We start from the raw sequence: 15,233 nt of genomic DNA on the forward strand, positions 1-15,233 counted from the left end.
AAATTCTGTTTATTTAAAAATCCAGTTGGTTTCCATCTTCTGCCTAAACGTGGTCCCAGCTCCTATTTCTCAAATGGAATATTCACATAATGGATGCACAGGGTTATACAGTTAGGAAATGTTAATGTCTGAGGCTGAATATGAACTCAGATTCCCCTAACTCCAGGGCTGGTGCTTTATCCACTGCACCATTTAGTTGCCCTTTACCATTCATTTTTGTACAACTTTATATTTCAAATTTTTCTTCCTCTCTCCCTTATCTTCTCTGTGCTCAAGAAGCAAGCAAACTGATGCAGCTTAAATATGTGCAATTAAAAAAAAACATATTTCCATATTTCTCGTGTGCGAGAAAAATCAGATCAAAACAGAAAAAGTCACAAGAAAGAAAAAAAAAACAAGCAAACAAACACCAAAACATAAAAAGGTAAAAATACTATACTTTGATTCACATTCAGTCTCCATAGTTCTCTCTCTGGATGCAGATGGCATTTTCTATCCCAAGTCTATTGGAATTGCCTTGAATCACTGCATTCCAACCCCCTTATTTAGCAATTGAAAAAATTGAGGCCCATAGAGTTTGAAAGATTTTTCCAAGATGACATCATTAGTAAATAGAATAACCAGGAGTTGAATCCATTTTCTCTGATTCCAAATACAGCATTTTTTCCCTATTGTACCATGGTGCTTTTATGTGTCCTATCACCTCTTCATAAATAAATATAAATGTGTTATTATTACTACTTAGGAACCTCACTTATATCTACTGCTAGCATTCACCAACATATGTTTGCATAATTAAGATCTCATATTATTATTCCTTCTCTTAATTTTACAATTTCCAAAATCTCATTTGACTTTTTAATTCCTTTCATACTGATCTATTCAGCTGGGTGAAAATAAATCTTATTACCCTTTTGATATGTGAATCTAGAATAGCCAACTACAGAGATTTCACAGCATTTTTTCTTGCAAAATATACCCCAAGTTTATGAAGTCAAAGAAATGAATAATCATGTAGGAAAAAAAAGATGGATTTGTCTTTTGGGCAAGAGTGCAGTATACTTAGTAAACAGTCTATGGTAACCATCAATGTCAATGGAAATCCTCAACACAATGGGTAGATCTTTTTTGGAAAATTTGTGGGCGTTTAAGGACAAAATAGATGATTATGGGTAGGTTTCCATCTGCATTATTTGTGAAGGAACTCATATTGATTAAATCACAGGTCTATTGGAGTAGCTGGTATCCTTGACAACACTTCTTAGATGATCCTTCATGAATAAAGCTTAAGTTATTCCCATCCACCTGTCCTTAGCCTACATATTTTGCTTGCTACTTATGAAATATCCATTAAAAATCATGTTATTATCCAAGAAACCCTTTGGGATTAAGATTGAATCTGTACACAGTGATTCAGAGGGGAGAAATAAAAAGCACCAGTAATTAAAACATAGACACAGATATATAAAGTGTTACTCTGCCTCTGTTTACACAACAGATGGCCAATGGAATCTCCAGTAATCTGTGAGCCTTCATGAATGAAATCAATTAAGTTTAGGAAAGCTATTTCTTGCTAGGGAATATAAAAACAGTAGCAATTGTGCAGATGTATGGAGTGAATCTAATTATGCTGGCACAACAGGGTAGTTTCTGGACAAATAGGACTTGGCTAATGGAGACTGGGTTTATATCTCATTCTCTATCTTTTGTTTGCTGATACATCATCAGTCTTTGGGAGATTTCTGGAAAGTTTTTACCTTAACCTGTACCACTTATTTATATTATAATACTAACACATCATATCATATTACAAACATATCAATTAAATCACATTGTGATGTGAAACTTGAACACCTAAGTGTTTATTAAAATCAACAATGTTTCTAACCTCTTATAAAGGTAATTCATGTTGGCATCACTATTTTATTTTTCAATTCACATCCCTGAGTCATCTCACCCAAGTTTTATTTATTTGTTTGTTTATTTGTTTATGGCTTTCCATTGTAATGATATTTCCCCTGAAAGGGAAAAAAGACATTTTTCTTTTAAAAATTTATGTAGCTTATGCTAGTTAAATGCCAGGGAAATTTGTCTTTCTTCTGCTCTGGATGATGATACACAAATTTACAAGGTGAGAAAAATTTCTCCCCTCATTGGAATGTTGAGAAATATATTTTTAAAAGGAAGTGTCAAAGCAGGAAGAAAGTTAGTTTGCAGGCTCACACGTTGGGTTCCCATATTTTCTGGTGTCATAAATGATGTCACACTTTTTAGCAAGATGCCAGGGAGTGCAGAAGCAGTCACATCCATCCACTAAAATGTGGGTCAAATCTCATTACAACTATATGCCAATGAAAAACTCTGTGTAACAAAAAAATTTTGAAGTTATAGTCAATAACCCACTTATTTCAAGATATACTTGGTACAAGTAAAATTATATTTCAACTAAAGAATTAAGACTCCCTTAGAATTTGCTGAAATGGAAACTGGTATGTGATCTAGTTAAATCCTTTTGAGTTAATACTGGTAGGGATGGGGTACCAAATTATACCCTAAATGTCAAACACATGGCTTTGATTATAGCTAATGTTATGTTTCAGGGCACACAATTTGACAAAAAAATATAATAAAAAACAGCAACAGCTAGTGTGTCACACTGGAAAGAACATTGAATTTGAAGATCTGAGTATGAATCTTGGCTCTTTCTTTTACCATCTGTGTTAGTGAGCAAGTAACTTTATCTCTCTCAACTTCAAACTACTCCTCTGAAAACTGACATGTTTAGATTAGATGACCACTAAAGTCCCTTCCAGCTTTAGATCTAGAATACTTTAGCCTCTCCTCTAGTTCCTAATGGATATCTGACTCCTTATTGCCCTTCTCTTCCCTTCTTCCTTTCCTTTCCCTTCTCTTCCCTTCCCTGTCTTCTCTTGCTCTCCCTTGACTTTCCTTGAATTCCCTTCCCTTTCTTTCCTTTCCCTTTCCTTCCTTTTCTTCTCTTGTCCTCCTTTGTTTTCCCTTGCCCTCCCTTGTCTTTTCTTGCCTTCCTTTATCTTCCCTTTACCTCTCTTTTCTTATTATCCCTTCCCCATTTAAAATTGGGACATAATGCTGAAAGTTTCCAATTGGTCCATAAAAATCATTCGTGTTTATAATTTGCAAAATGAGTTGTGTTGGAATAGATGACCTCAAAGATCCATTCCAGCTCTGAGTCTATGATCTACCCAGTATATTGAGGTGTGCAGAGCACCTTTCCCAAAATGAATCTGAGAGAGGATAATACATGTATTGATATCCCCATTTTAGAGATGAAGAAACTAAGACTTTGAGTGGCTAAGTGAATTAGTTGCTTAGGGTCATAAAGTTAGGGAAGTATTGGAAATCTGAACCCTCTAGATTCCAATTCCTGGTCTCAAGTTCTGCCGGCAGCACAGACTGACAGTGTGACTTACCTAACATCTTGGTTCCCCAGGCAAATCTCCAAAGATTGCCAATGGCAGAGATGCCATCCTGCACTGCTATGTGAAGTCTCAAATTCTTTACCCGAGAGTATTGGGAACTCTCAGGAATGACATATTAGAAATCAAACACAGATTCAGTCTCTGTTACTATAGAATCCTTACTGGAAAGTTACCTATTTTAAAGATTTTTTAAAGATCAAGATTAGAACTATTTCTGATTTTTTTTTTCTTTTTAGGATGGAACGTAAAGTTAGGCCAAGACCCTGAAGATTTTCAATTCACTAATAACAATAGCTTCTGAGAGAGGAACATTTATTAGTTATAATTAGTGATCTACACTGTCATCCAGAAAGGCCCTGAGTCTGGTTTGATTCGATGGCACAGCTAAATATTGCAAATTATTTTCTATTTCTTTGTGTAAGAGCAGACATGTTGCCAGAGGCTTCCTGATCAAGTCCATTGATCTGACAGCCAAATAATGAACAAGAAAAAACTTTCTCAAGGCATGAAGCATTATGTTTGGATATTCCCCTGCTCCACCAAATGTCAGAAAATAATGATGCAAGGTTTAGGGTATCCAATGAAACTCTTGACTTCATTTTTTAAATGAAAGCTGCTATCGTTCTTGACAATATCAATCTCATTGCCAGTTAAGCAGATGATTAAGTCCCATGATTTCTGGGACTGTGTAATCAGGAAATTTAAAAGGTGAGCCTGGAGTGGCTGAGAAGGACCAAGATTTTTCTTAGTAGTCTTTTGATCACCTTGATGAATAACATGAAATGATTGCTCCAAGCAATGTATGTTGGAACATTGAATCACTTGGATTTACACAGTCTGAAGGACTGGAGATATGTAGAATTGAGCATTTTACCTTTAGAAATGCATTAATGATGGATGTTGTAGGCAAGGCCTGAGCTGCCCTGAAGAACAAGGTTAAGGTAATTTAAGACTGCAGAAAATATTCAAGTTGGAATACAATACAAGAAGGTGAGCTGAATACCACTAAAATCAAAGTGCCTTCTTAAGGCTGGACTGTATTTACAGAAACAAAACAATTGCTGACTAATTTTAAATTCTTCAGGCAAAATTTCCTGCAGCTTATTTGCATATTTTAAATGTTTGTATGAATTGGCTAAAGAACTCCCCTCCCGCACCATTTGGGGGTTAGTTTTCTTGGTTTGGTGGACAGATTTTTAGTCACTGCATTTGTGTACAAATTCTGGTTCTACTACTTACTATGACTGGATAAATGAAGCTTTTTGCCATTTGGAAAAGGGGACAAATAGTCTCTTTAAGGCTTCTTCTAGTTTTAAATTTATGATGTGCTGTTTCTGTATTTGACAGTATTAGGACTATTTACACTTCAAATTTAGTCAGGAGGGGAATGGCCCATTGATTAGTATTTGACAGTATTAGGACTATTTACACTTCAAACTTAGGCAGGAGGGGAATGGCCCATTGATTAGTATTTGACAGTATTAGAACTATTTACATTTCAAACTTAGGCAGGAGGGGAATGGCCCATTGATTAGTACAATCATGTGCAGATGGAGGCTTAATGTTTTTTGATGGCATTATCAGCTTCATCATGGTTCAGAGAGAGCATCCAGGCTGCTCTTATTTCCAGTTTCCATTTCCCAGCACCAAAATGATGGCCTGAGTTGTTGCTTCCTACCCCAAAGAGACAGTGTGTTGCATTGTTCAGGGGCTGGATTTTTTAGAGAACTTAGATTCAAATACCGCTTTTTACACCTACTAGCTCTGAACAAGAACTTACCAGAGTCTGTTTCATCATCTGTAAATGGTGGAGAAGAATCAGCCTTGCATGACTTTTCTGTTCCCCACCTCACTCTAGCTCTATGATCCTGAGTTGCCCAGGATAACTTGTTGAAAGATCACATTTGATGTCTATAAATCTCCTTAAGAGCAGGGCTTGTTTTGTTTTTTGTATTTCTGACACCTGTAAAGTGTCTTGTCCAAAAGAGATGCTTAGCCCATATTTGTTGACTTGAATTATCCCCCTTCTCCAAGGCTTTCCCAGGCTCCCCCAGGCTCCAGAGATCTTCATTCACTATTTCAATTGTCTTTCCATGAGCAAGAAGAAAGAAAAGGTATCTTTCCAAAAAGCAACTTAGGATAACTTCCAAAACAAAGACATTGTAAAAGAGCAGACAACGAAGATGGTCTAAACCAACATCTTTTGACAGATTGTCTGCTGGCTCCTCCCTGGCAAACTTCCCAACTGCTTGGGAGGCAGCCTATCATTGACCATGCATGCAAATCCCACCTTTGCTGCTACCTGTAACGGTGAATAAGTCACTTAGTTTTCCTGGAACCTACTATAAAAGGAGAGCACTAGTCTTAGAAGAATTTTTTAGTTCTAGATCTATATGAGAAAGTTCCTAAAATACTTCCCAGCGCCCACCCTCACTGTGTAGGCACTCTGAGGCGATGGCAGTGAAGGAATTGGCAGACATAGACTTAGAGTCCTGGCTTCCTTCAAGTACCGGCTAAAATCCCATTTTTTAGGAGAAGCCTTTTTCCAATGCTTCTCAATTCTAATCTCTGCTGACTATTTCCAAATCATTCTCTGCGTAGCTTCTTTGTATAGTTATCTGCATAGTCCTCCCCTTTAGACTGTGAACTCAGTGATACCAGACTGCCTTTTGCCTTTCTTTGCATTCCCAGTGATCAGCCTGGCACACAGAAGGCAATTAAAGACGGTGATAGGTTGACAGGCTGGGAGTGAGTGACCCCGGCGACTTTCTGATCCAGTCCCCTCATTGTACAGATCCATAGCTTTTCTTTGCCAGGGTCCTAGGTCTAGAGCTGGCAGGGCTCTCGATGACATCTAATCCATCCCCCAACCCTTTTTACAAATTGCCCAAGGGCGTATCATATGTACTGTCAAAGGTGAGTTCCGGAGCCAGAGTGTTTTTCACTGCCTTTAAGACCACCGCCCTGAAGCAGCGGCCCGGAGGTGGCTGATACCCCCGCTATCCTTGCTCGAAGAGTGGCCAAAGGAGGACTTCTCCTTTCGGTGCAATGAACGCTAAGCCAACAGAGCCTTTGCAAACACTGCCTTTAATCTCAGTTAATAACCCGGCTGGCCCGTTGCACCAGCCCGGCCTCATTGACATGCAGGGGCCGTACGTGATCGGGACGGCTCCCGCGCTGCGCTCCGCACCGGGGCTCCCTTTGTCCGTGGCTGCAACCCGGAGCCGGGGCCGGCAGTCTCCGGCCGCCGCTCAGTGACAGTGGCCGAGAGCCCAGCGGCCAGCGTCAGGGGATGGCGCGGCTCCCTGAGGAGTCTGCCCCCAGCGGGCTGGAAGCGGGGGAGCACGTCCCCGGGGATGCCCGCGAGCCCTCCCGGAGCCTAGAGGCGGCTCTGCAAGGAGCGCACGGGAGGAGCTGGGGGTGGGAGTGGGGAGTAGGGGGGGGGGGTGCGGGTGGTAGAAGGGGGTGGTGAGGCCGGCGATTGGCCGGCGCCTGCACGTGACCGCGGCTCGCGAGGCCACACGTGCTATCGGCCTCCCGGGCTGCAGACGGGCTCCGAGGGCCGGGTAGTCGGAGTGTGCGCGCGCGCGTCTGGGAATGTGGGTCTGTGTGTGAGGGAGCGCGAGCGCCCACGTCTGTCTGCGCGCTGAGCGCCAGTGCCTGCCTTCTCCGCCGTCGCCGCTGTCTGCGAGAGCGTTTGCACTTCTCCCGAGGTAAGAGAGAACCACTGTTCTTTATTCTCATAAATTAGCCGCCAGGAATGAATGAATGAACTGGGGGAAAGCGCAGGGGGAGGGGGGCGAGCATTGTTCGCCTCTCACTCGGAGAGTGCGATTTTTGCTTTGGATGGAATGCACAAATGCAATCAGGCCGGACTGTGGAATTCAGTGCATTGGCTCCCCGTTTGATTTGCAATCTCTGCCTTCCCCCCCTCCGCCTCCCCATCGAATGTGGCTTCAGGTGCAAAGCCAACTCCACCGCCCAGCTCAGCTTCTAACAGAACCGGCTGCCTTTGTTGATAACCGGGGGTGGGGGCTTTAATATTCCCAACAAGCTTGCGGTGGAGTTAAAAATAACAGCCCTGTCAGGTTTGCATCTCCCTGGGTAGCTTAATTGATAAAGATGGACCGGGGATTGTGCCCAGAAAAAATATATGTATTTTTCCGCCCGTGGCGGCAGATCGAGGGGCGATTTTTAATGCGGGGGGAGGGGGTTAGGGAGGTGGCGGGGGAGGCTGGGCATGGAGGGATGGGATGTCACTTTTTGCTTGGTTCGCTGCGAAGTGCATGGGGGCTGCGGGTGCTCGGGGAGACAGACAGGCTGGGGGAAGCATGGGATCCAGGACCGTGGCAAATGGAGAGAATGCGAGTAATGCCGAAGCTGGAGTGTAACTGTGCAGAGAGGGAAGGGAAAAATATGACAGTTTGCTTACCGTAGGTCTGAAAGCCCAATGCCAATTAGCCAAGCTTGGTGGAGTGCCCTCAGTCAATCAGCAAGCTTCCCTTCAGCGCTGCCTCAGTGTCGCACTGTGCCCAAGCGCTGGCAATACAAAGAAAAGCAAAACCCCAGTCCCTGCCTTCAAGGAACTCCCATTCTAATGGGCGAGACCACACGCAAAGAATTAGGTACCTGCAAAAGAGTACAGAGTGCACAGGACTTCTGCTGCTTCTACTTTTACCTATATTCAATCTTGGTGCTGGAGAAAGGGAAGCAGGACGCTCATTTTTTTTTTTAAGCCACAAAAAATGATTGAATATTGGTGCAACTGAGGTAAAGGAAAAGCTGAAATTCTTTTTTTTTTTTTAAAGATAAATATGGAAGAAGCAGTTCTCCAATAAATTGTGGGAAGAAAAATACCTGCAGTGAACTGAAGAATATGTCACTATTGAGGGAAATTAGGTTTTTTGGAGAGGATTTGGGGAGACCCTGTTAGCTGAGGTTTTCTGGCAGTACATACTCTGACAATTCACTGCTTCCAATCAATGCCTTTACAGGCTTTTTAGGGAGGAAAAGCCAGTACCGGAATTAGGCAGCCTCAGAACTGGTAATTTTCTGAATAGTATGTTTTGAAAAAGCTGTTTGGCTTCTATAAGAGGTCACTTAGCAGAGGTCCCTAGAAAAAGCTGAGGGAATGTCATGTCAGTTGATACTAAAATTAAGTATAAAGAACACGTTGAGATTGTACCAATGACACCTTGCCTCAATTCTCCCATTTCTCAAAGCTCACAATAAAAAGAACATTCCATATTGATACTTCAATAGGAAGATTTAAAAGTTCTTTGGGGATTCACCTAGTTGATTGGCAGCATTGAGCTCATCTGCCAACCTACTGGATAGGAAACTCTTCTCTTTACTGATTTTATAAGGATTTTATTCCATTCCTAAAATTTGAGAATAATATAGTTGAAACTATATAGCATGGGAGACGAGGCAATGAGGCCCCACTTCCAGATTTTTGAACCAGACTAATGCCACTTCTGTTTGCTTCAAACCCCTCTCCCCATTTTTCTGCCTCTTCTTTGCTGTTTGCTATAATTGTCTTTTTTATCACAAGAAACAATTTTATTTCCATTAGAACCATGATAACATTCCTAGTTTCCAAATGCCTACAGTTTCCAACACATCTAGGATGAAGAAAAAATTAGGGTAGAATTCTTGATGTATGTATTGTATTATGCCTTTTGGTATGATGGTACAATTATTGGGAATAGGCAACAACTTCTGATTTGTTTTTGTGGAGGGAAAAAGAAATTGAAAAAAAACCCAGCTGCTATGAAGTTTAACTAGGAAAAAATGGAAGTAAAAAAATAATTGGTTACTAACTGAGCAAAATGTAGTTTGTCACCCCAGATATATAGAAGGATGTGACAAATTCTTTTAAAAACTTAACTGAGTCAGGATCATTGAATGGTAGAGAAGGAAAGGATCTTGTAGACTATCTCTTTCTGGATCAACATCTTCATTTTGAAAAGGAGGGACTCTGTAGTGCACATTAGCTAAAGAATTGGCTGTCTTAGATTGTTAACTTATGCACTAAGTAGTTCTTTGAATTCTCCTTCAGGGTTGGGGACAGGAAAGGAGAGATGGAATGCCAGAAATGAGAATCTCCCCATCTTACAGTATCATTTCCTCTTTGGGAGAGGAGAGGGCCACATACACAAAAAAGGTCAGGGGAACCAAGTGAAGAATGATTCTGAATCCTTTTCTTTGGTACTATAGGTTGGAGAGGAATATGATGGAGAAGGTCAGTGAGGGAAAGTGCTATAGAAAAATTAAGGAGATGGCAAATCTATCACTTTCTCTTGGTTGGCCATTTGAAAAGGCTTTCTACAGGAAGAGCTGCATCACTTTTTGCTTAGCTTGTGCTTATATTAGTTTCCAGCTATATGAAGGAATTCCTACATGGGGCAGCAGTGACCACTAAGGGTCTTTTGAATGCTGAGATGTTAATGACACTAAGGGACTAGCCATTTATTATTGCACGGGAGGTCCCTATGGAGGTAACTTGTATTTCTCTGAAGGAAGATTTAAGCCCTAGCTATGCTAGCAATGTGTTGAATTGGAAACAAAGCTAGCAGTAAGCCCCAGCCCTCCCCGAGTACTTGGCTCCCAGTCTCTGGGAAGCGTGTGGGTGTTAGGATCTGCCTTCCCCACCAGTAGATGGTGCTGCTGTCTCTGGGAATTCCAGTAGGAGGTTTAAAAGGGTAATTGCCAGCTGTAGTCCTGCAAAACCTTCCTGTGCAATGTCCAGATTAAAAAGAAAAAAAGCTGTGTCAGCTCTCTGTTGGAAAGAGTCACAAGAAGAATGCATCTAAAAGGCAGAGCAGCATCTAACAAGTTGAAATAATGGGTGCAATCACTGAAGATGAATGACTGGTTATTTCATTTGCTGCATCTTTTTTGAGAGGGGGAGGGGAAGGAGATAGCAAATGATGATTAAATGTTCTTAGCATAGTATTTTGCAGTCCTGTGGTTGGTTAATTGACCGTAAGGTTAATATCATTACAGTGGATTTAATTGCATTTTTGAATATCTTCTTTGCTTTTGGTTCTTTGCACAAAAGCCAATATGCAAATCTGGGCTTGTCTATGAAAACATACTTATGACTTGAGAATCCAAGCCTATGCAAACATCAGAGGCCTAAGGAAGGTAATATAGTGTAGGTATCCTCTGAAAAGGGAAAGTAACAACTGGAGAGTGAGTGAGACTTGTAACCTCATCATTGTAGAAATTTTCTGGAAGTAGGTAGAAAGGGCAGGTAGATTTGTTTGTTTATTTATTTATTTGGTCCTGGAAGGAAGTAGATCATCCATTTCTCTGACCCTCTTTTCTTTTTGCACTAGAAGCTATCTTTCTTATCTAAGAAACAAACAAGTATCTTTCCCTTGTATTTTAGTATCTAATTTTGTCTGGAAATTTGAGAAGTAAGTAACGTGACTGTGGTCACAAAGCTGCAATGTGTCAGGGCCAAAATTTGAACCCCTTCTTCCAATACATGTGGCCTTCCGTCCACTATGCCTGGGGTCCTTCCTCTTGAGTCTGTGAACTTGGTTCAAAACAAATTCTGATAATTGAATTTCAACATAATTTGTTTTCTTTGTAATTCTATGTGTTTTGCTTCCTGCTTTTAAAAATATCATTCTGTGATAGGATTTAGAGGATCAGGAGCCATATATATACATATATATATACATACATATGTATATATATATATCTTTAAAAGTTGAGTTTTTAATTAATGAAAAGTAACTTTAAAAATTCCTCCTACTGCAAACTTGGAATATAGAATATGGCATCATTCCACTGCAGGGCTAGCTTCTGCAGGCAGCTGAGAGTCAGCACCAGTATTCATTTCAAAGTCCCTATAAAATTCCTAACCAGCACCCCAAACTCTTGCACTTAAGAAAATTATTAAGGAAGCAATTGGCTCACTTTCTGGTCAGACTAGCAAAAAGTGACCCAAAGCTCGAGCAATTATTTCATTAGCCTCATTAGACAGGAGGAAATTTTCAAGTGTTGTCTTGAAACAACTCTCTGGGAGCCCCATTATTTTGAAAGCGTGGGGTGGAAGTGTTCTTTCAGAGGAAATTGTGCAGTAGCAGCCTCACACTGCTGTGCAGTGAAGGGCAGGGTCCCATTGAAAAGAACTTGTTATAAGTTTGGATCAAGTGCAAGGCATGGTTCAGTAGTAATGGTGCTTTTCATTCACAGCAGTTGCTCTCAAGGGCAGTTCTGTCTTTGACTCAGCAGTGTCCAGGGCTTATTAGAAGAATCACTTTCTGTGCCCATCTAAATGATATGATTGCTGCTATCCGTGCTGGGGCCAGCACTTCAGCTAGTGAGCTTAGGGGCTGGCATTGGGCTGTCGCTCCAGCCACTTTACCTTTTCCTGCCTTGGTATGGTAGATAGAGCACTGGACTAGAACTCGGGAAGATTTGAATTCATTTCCCAACTCAGACAATTTCTGTATTATTTAATTTTCCTCAGATTTCAATGTCTTAATTGCAAAATGGGGATAATGATAATCTTCCTGCAGATGGTTGTTATGGGGATCAAATGAAATAAGTGTTGTATTAAGCTGAGAAATTACTAGTAGTAGTAAGATCATAGATCTAGACCTGAAAGTGAGCTAGAGGTCCAATGCCCTTAAGAGGAAAAGGAAACAGAAGCCTGGAGAACCCATATGGATCATACAATTTGTAACTACCTGAGCTGGGATTTAAATCCAGGTCTTTCACCAAATACAAGCCTTTTTCTAATTCTATTTAACTATATGACTTTGGGCATGTCACATTTTTTCTGGTTCTCTGTTTTCTTATATGTACATCGAAGAAATGTAAATCGAAGTGTCTGAGACCCCTTCTAATTCTGACATTTTAAGGATCTTTGATTATATTGAAGAATTTCTGAAGTCTCCAGGAATTTTTCATTTAGAAGCTACCCTGATAATGAGGACATAAGACTAGAATACATGAGTATTTAACCCTTGTGGCAGCTGGTGAAGCTTATTAATACCTTCTCAGAATAATGTTGTATGAGATAAAATACATAGTATTAAAAAAGAAACCAATTTTGTAGAAGTACAGTTAGCAGAATATTTTGTAAAATGTTTGCAGACCCTAGATTAAGAATGCCTGGCTTCTCAGTCCTTCATGTTTCAGTAAAGAAAAGAGAAATCAATGCAAAAATATTGTTCTGTTCCTTACTTGGTGATATTACTTGAATATCTTATTTTTTAAAAAATTAAATAAATTTTTTTCTCTTTTCTACCCCTCTCTGTCATTGGAAAAAGGAAAAAAAAATCCTTTTAACAAATGTTCATCATCAGGCAAAAGAAATATCCACACTGTCCATGTCTAAAATTGCTGCACTCGAATACATTTAAAATATATTCCTCTGGTTAAAATAGTTATTTGGAAAGTTTACCTACCTCATTGGCATGATAGGGGTCAAAAGTGCTGGGAACAGGTGGAGCAGTTGTGATATTTCTCAGGGCAGTCTCCTCATTTAACAAAGATTTAGAAAACTGGAACTGAAGCTATGAGCTTTCCTTAAACCTGATTCTCCAAAGAGAGATTTTTAAACTAGAAGTTTCCTGAGTATAATTACCTAATTTGTGGGAATTGCTGGACAACCAAGGATGTGAGCAGCACATCGAGTAAGTGGATTGGTTATATCTCAAGATACTCTGAAATTTTAGGCTACTGGAGTGTTAGTTGGAAAATAGCATCTACAAGAGGCTCCTCCATCTCTAGAATTCTTTGAATCAAATGAGATGTGTCTAAGGCCCCTATGAAGTTCTCATTGGAAGGTATCCATCCTATAGATATGATATGATTGAAAGAAGGCTTTGATATTTCATCAGGATGTCAAACTCTTCCCAGTGCAGATTGCAGTCCATCTAGGATTTAGTGGATAAATCCTGGGAAATTTAAATAACTTGCTCAAGATGATATATCTAGTAAATATGAACTCCTATTCCACTATACTCCTTCTGATGCTTTACATATGGGACTAAAATAACTTTCCAATTCTTGATTTGATTTAACTTGTATTTTTCAATTCATTCAATTTTAGTCCTAATGGCCTGTATCTGACCATGACTGTGTATCCTTTCATTCTTACTCTTCTCCCCCTACTAAATAGGTTCCTACTTCATTGCAGTTTTCAGGACTTCAGTCCCTTCTAGCCTACCAGCTTCTTTCTGATCCCACTTCCTTCCCACTGTGGATTCCACTCTCAATAACTTTTGTTCTAGCTAACACTCTGGAATTCCTCTCTCCTTTGTTCTATTCACCTGCCACTAGGGATAGGGGTAAGGCCTATTCTCCTTCACTTTTTCTGATTTTTCTCTCAGGATACTTAGTAATATTAGAGGGGAAATCTTGAAACCAATCCCATTACAAATCCAAGCTGTCAAGCCTTAACTTGGACAAATGATGCTTGACAATTAATTATTCTATTGATTTTTAATTTATTTGATTGATTTATTTGATATTTAATTTATTTCCTATTGCAACTTTCATATACCCAATTGGGCCACCGCTTACTCTGCAAAAGACCTTACCTTCTACTTCTCTGAGAAGATGGAGACAAACTCCTCTATTTCTATTAATAGAAGTTTTTGTTAATGGCAGTCTATTATTTTTGACATATCCTTTTTTCCTTTTTTTTTTTTTTTTTTTTTTTTTTGCTTGGCCTCTATCTTTCATTCTTTGGAGACCGTGTATACTCTACAATTTAGAAATGATCAAAAGCGGAATGGGTTGCTTTAGGAAGTGGGAGGTTCACCCTTTTGTTAAAAAAAAATAGCTTTTTATTTACAAGTTATATGCATGGGTAATTTTATAGCATTGACAATTGCCAAACCTTTTGTTCTACTTTTTCCCTTCCTTCCCCCCACTCCCTTCCCCCGATGGCAGATTGACCAATACATGTTAAATATGTACAATATAAGTATACATGAGCAGTTATTTTGCTGTACAGAAAGAATCAGACTTTGAAATAATGCACTATTAGTCTGTGAAAGAAATAAAAAATGTAGGTGGGCAAAAATAGAGGGATTGGGAATTCTATGTAATGGTTCATAGTCATCTCCCAGAGTTTTTTTTTTTGCTGGGTATTGCAGGTTCAGTTCATTACTGCTCTATTGGAACTGATTTGGTTCATCTCATTGTTGAAGAGGGCCATGTCCATCAGAATTGATCATCATATAGTATTGTTGTTGAAGTAAATAATGATCTCCTGGTCCTGCTCATTTCACTCAGCATCAGTTCATGTAAGTCTCTCCAGGCCTTTCTGAAATCATACTGCTGGTCATTTCTTACAGAACAATAATATTCCATAATATTTTGTAAAATGTTTGCAGACCCTAGATTAAGAATGCCTGGCTTCTCAGTCCTTCATGTTTCAGTAAAGAAAAGAGAAATCAATGCAAAAATATTGTTCTGTTCCTTACTTGGTGATATTACTTGAATATCTTATTTTTTAAAAAATTAAATAAATTTTTTTCTCTTTTCTACCCCTCTCTGTCATTGGAAAAAGGAAAAAAAAATCCTTTTAACAAATGTTCATCATCAGGCAAAAGAAATATCCACACTGTCCATGTCTAAAATTGCTGCACTCGAATACATTTAAAATATATTCCTCTGGTTAAAATAGTTATTTGGAAAGTTTACCTACCTCATTGGCATGATAGGGGTCAAAAGTGCTGGGAACAGGTGGAGCAGTTGTGATATTTCTCAGGGCAGTCTCCTCATTTAACAAAGATT

At 39.7% G+C, this 15,233-nt stretch overlaps 1 protein-coding gene across 1 annotated transcript in view; it reads left to right on the forward strand.

Annotated features, from left to right (window-relative positions):
• Window positions 1-7,010: 7,010 nt before the first annotated feature.
• TMEM108 (transmembrane protein 108) overlaps window positions 7,011-15,233 on the forward strand; it is a 367,120-nt gene continuing 358,897 nt past the window's right edge. Inside the window, exon 1 of the mRNA XM_051962345.1 lies at window positions 7,011-7,174. The gene's annotated coding sequence lies outside the window, so the exon portion shown is untranslated. The remainder of the gene's footprint in view (window positions 7,175-15,233) is intronic.

The sequence above is a fragment of the Antechinus flavipes genome, chromosome 5 (genome assembly GCF_016432865.1).
Source record: "Antechinus flavipes isolate AdamAnt ecotype Samford, QLD, Australia chromosome 5, AdamAnt_v2, whole genome shotgun sequence".
Lineage (NCBI taxonomy): Eukaryota > Metazoa > Chordata > Mammalia > Dasyuromorphia > Dasyuridae > Antechinus > Antechinus flavipes.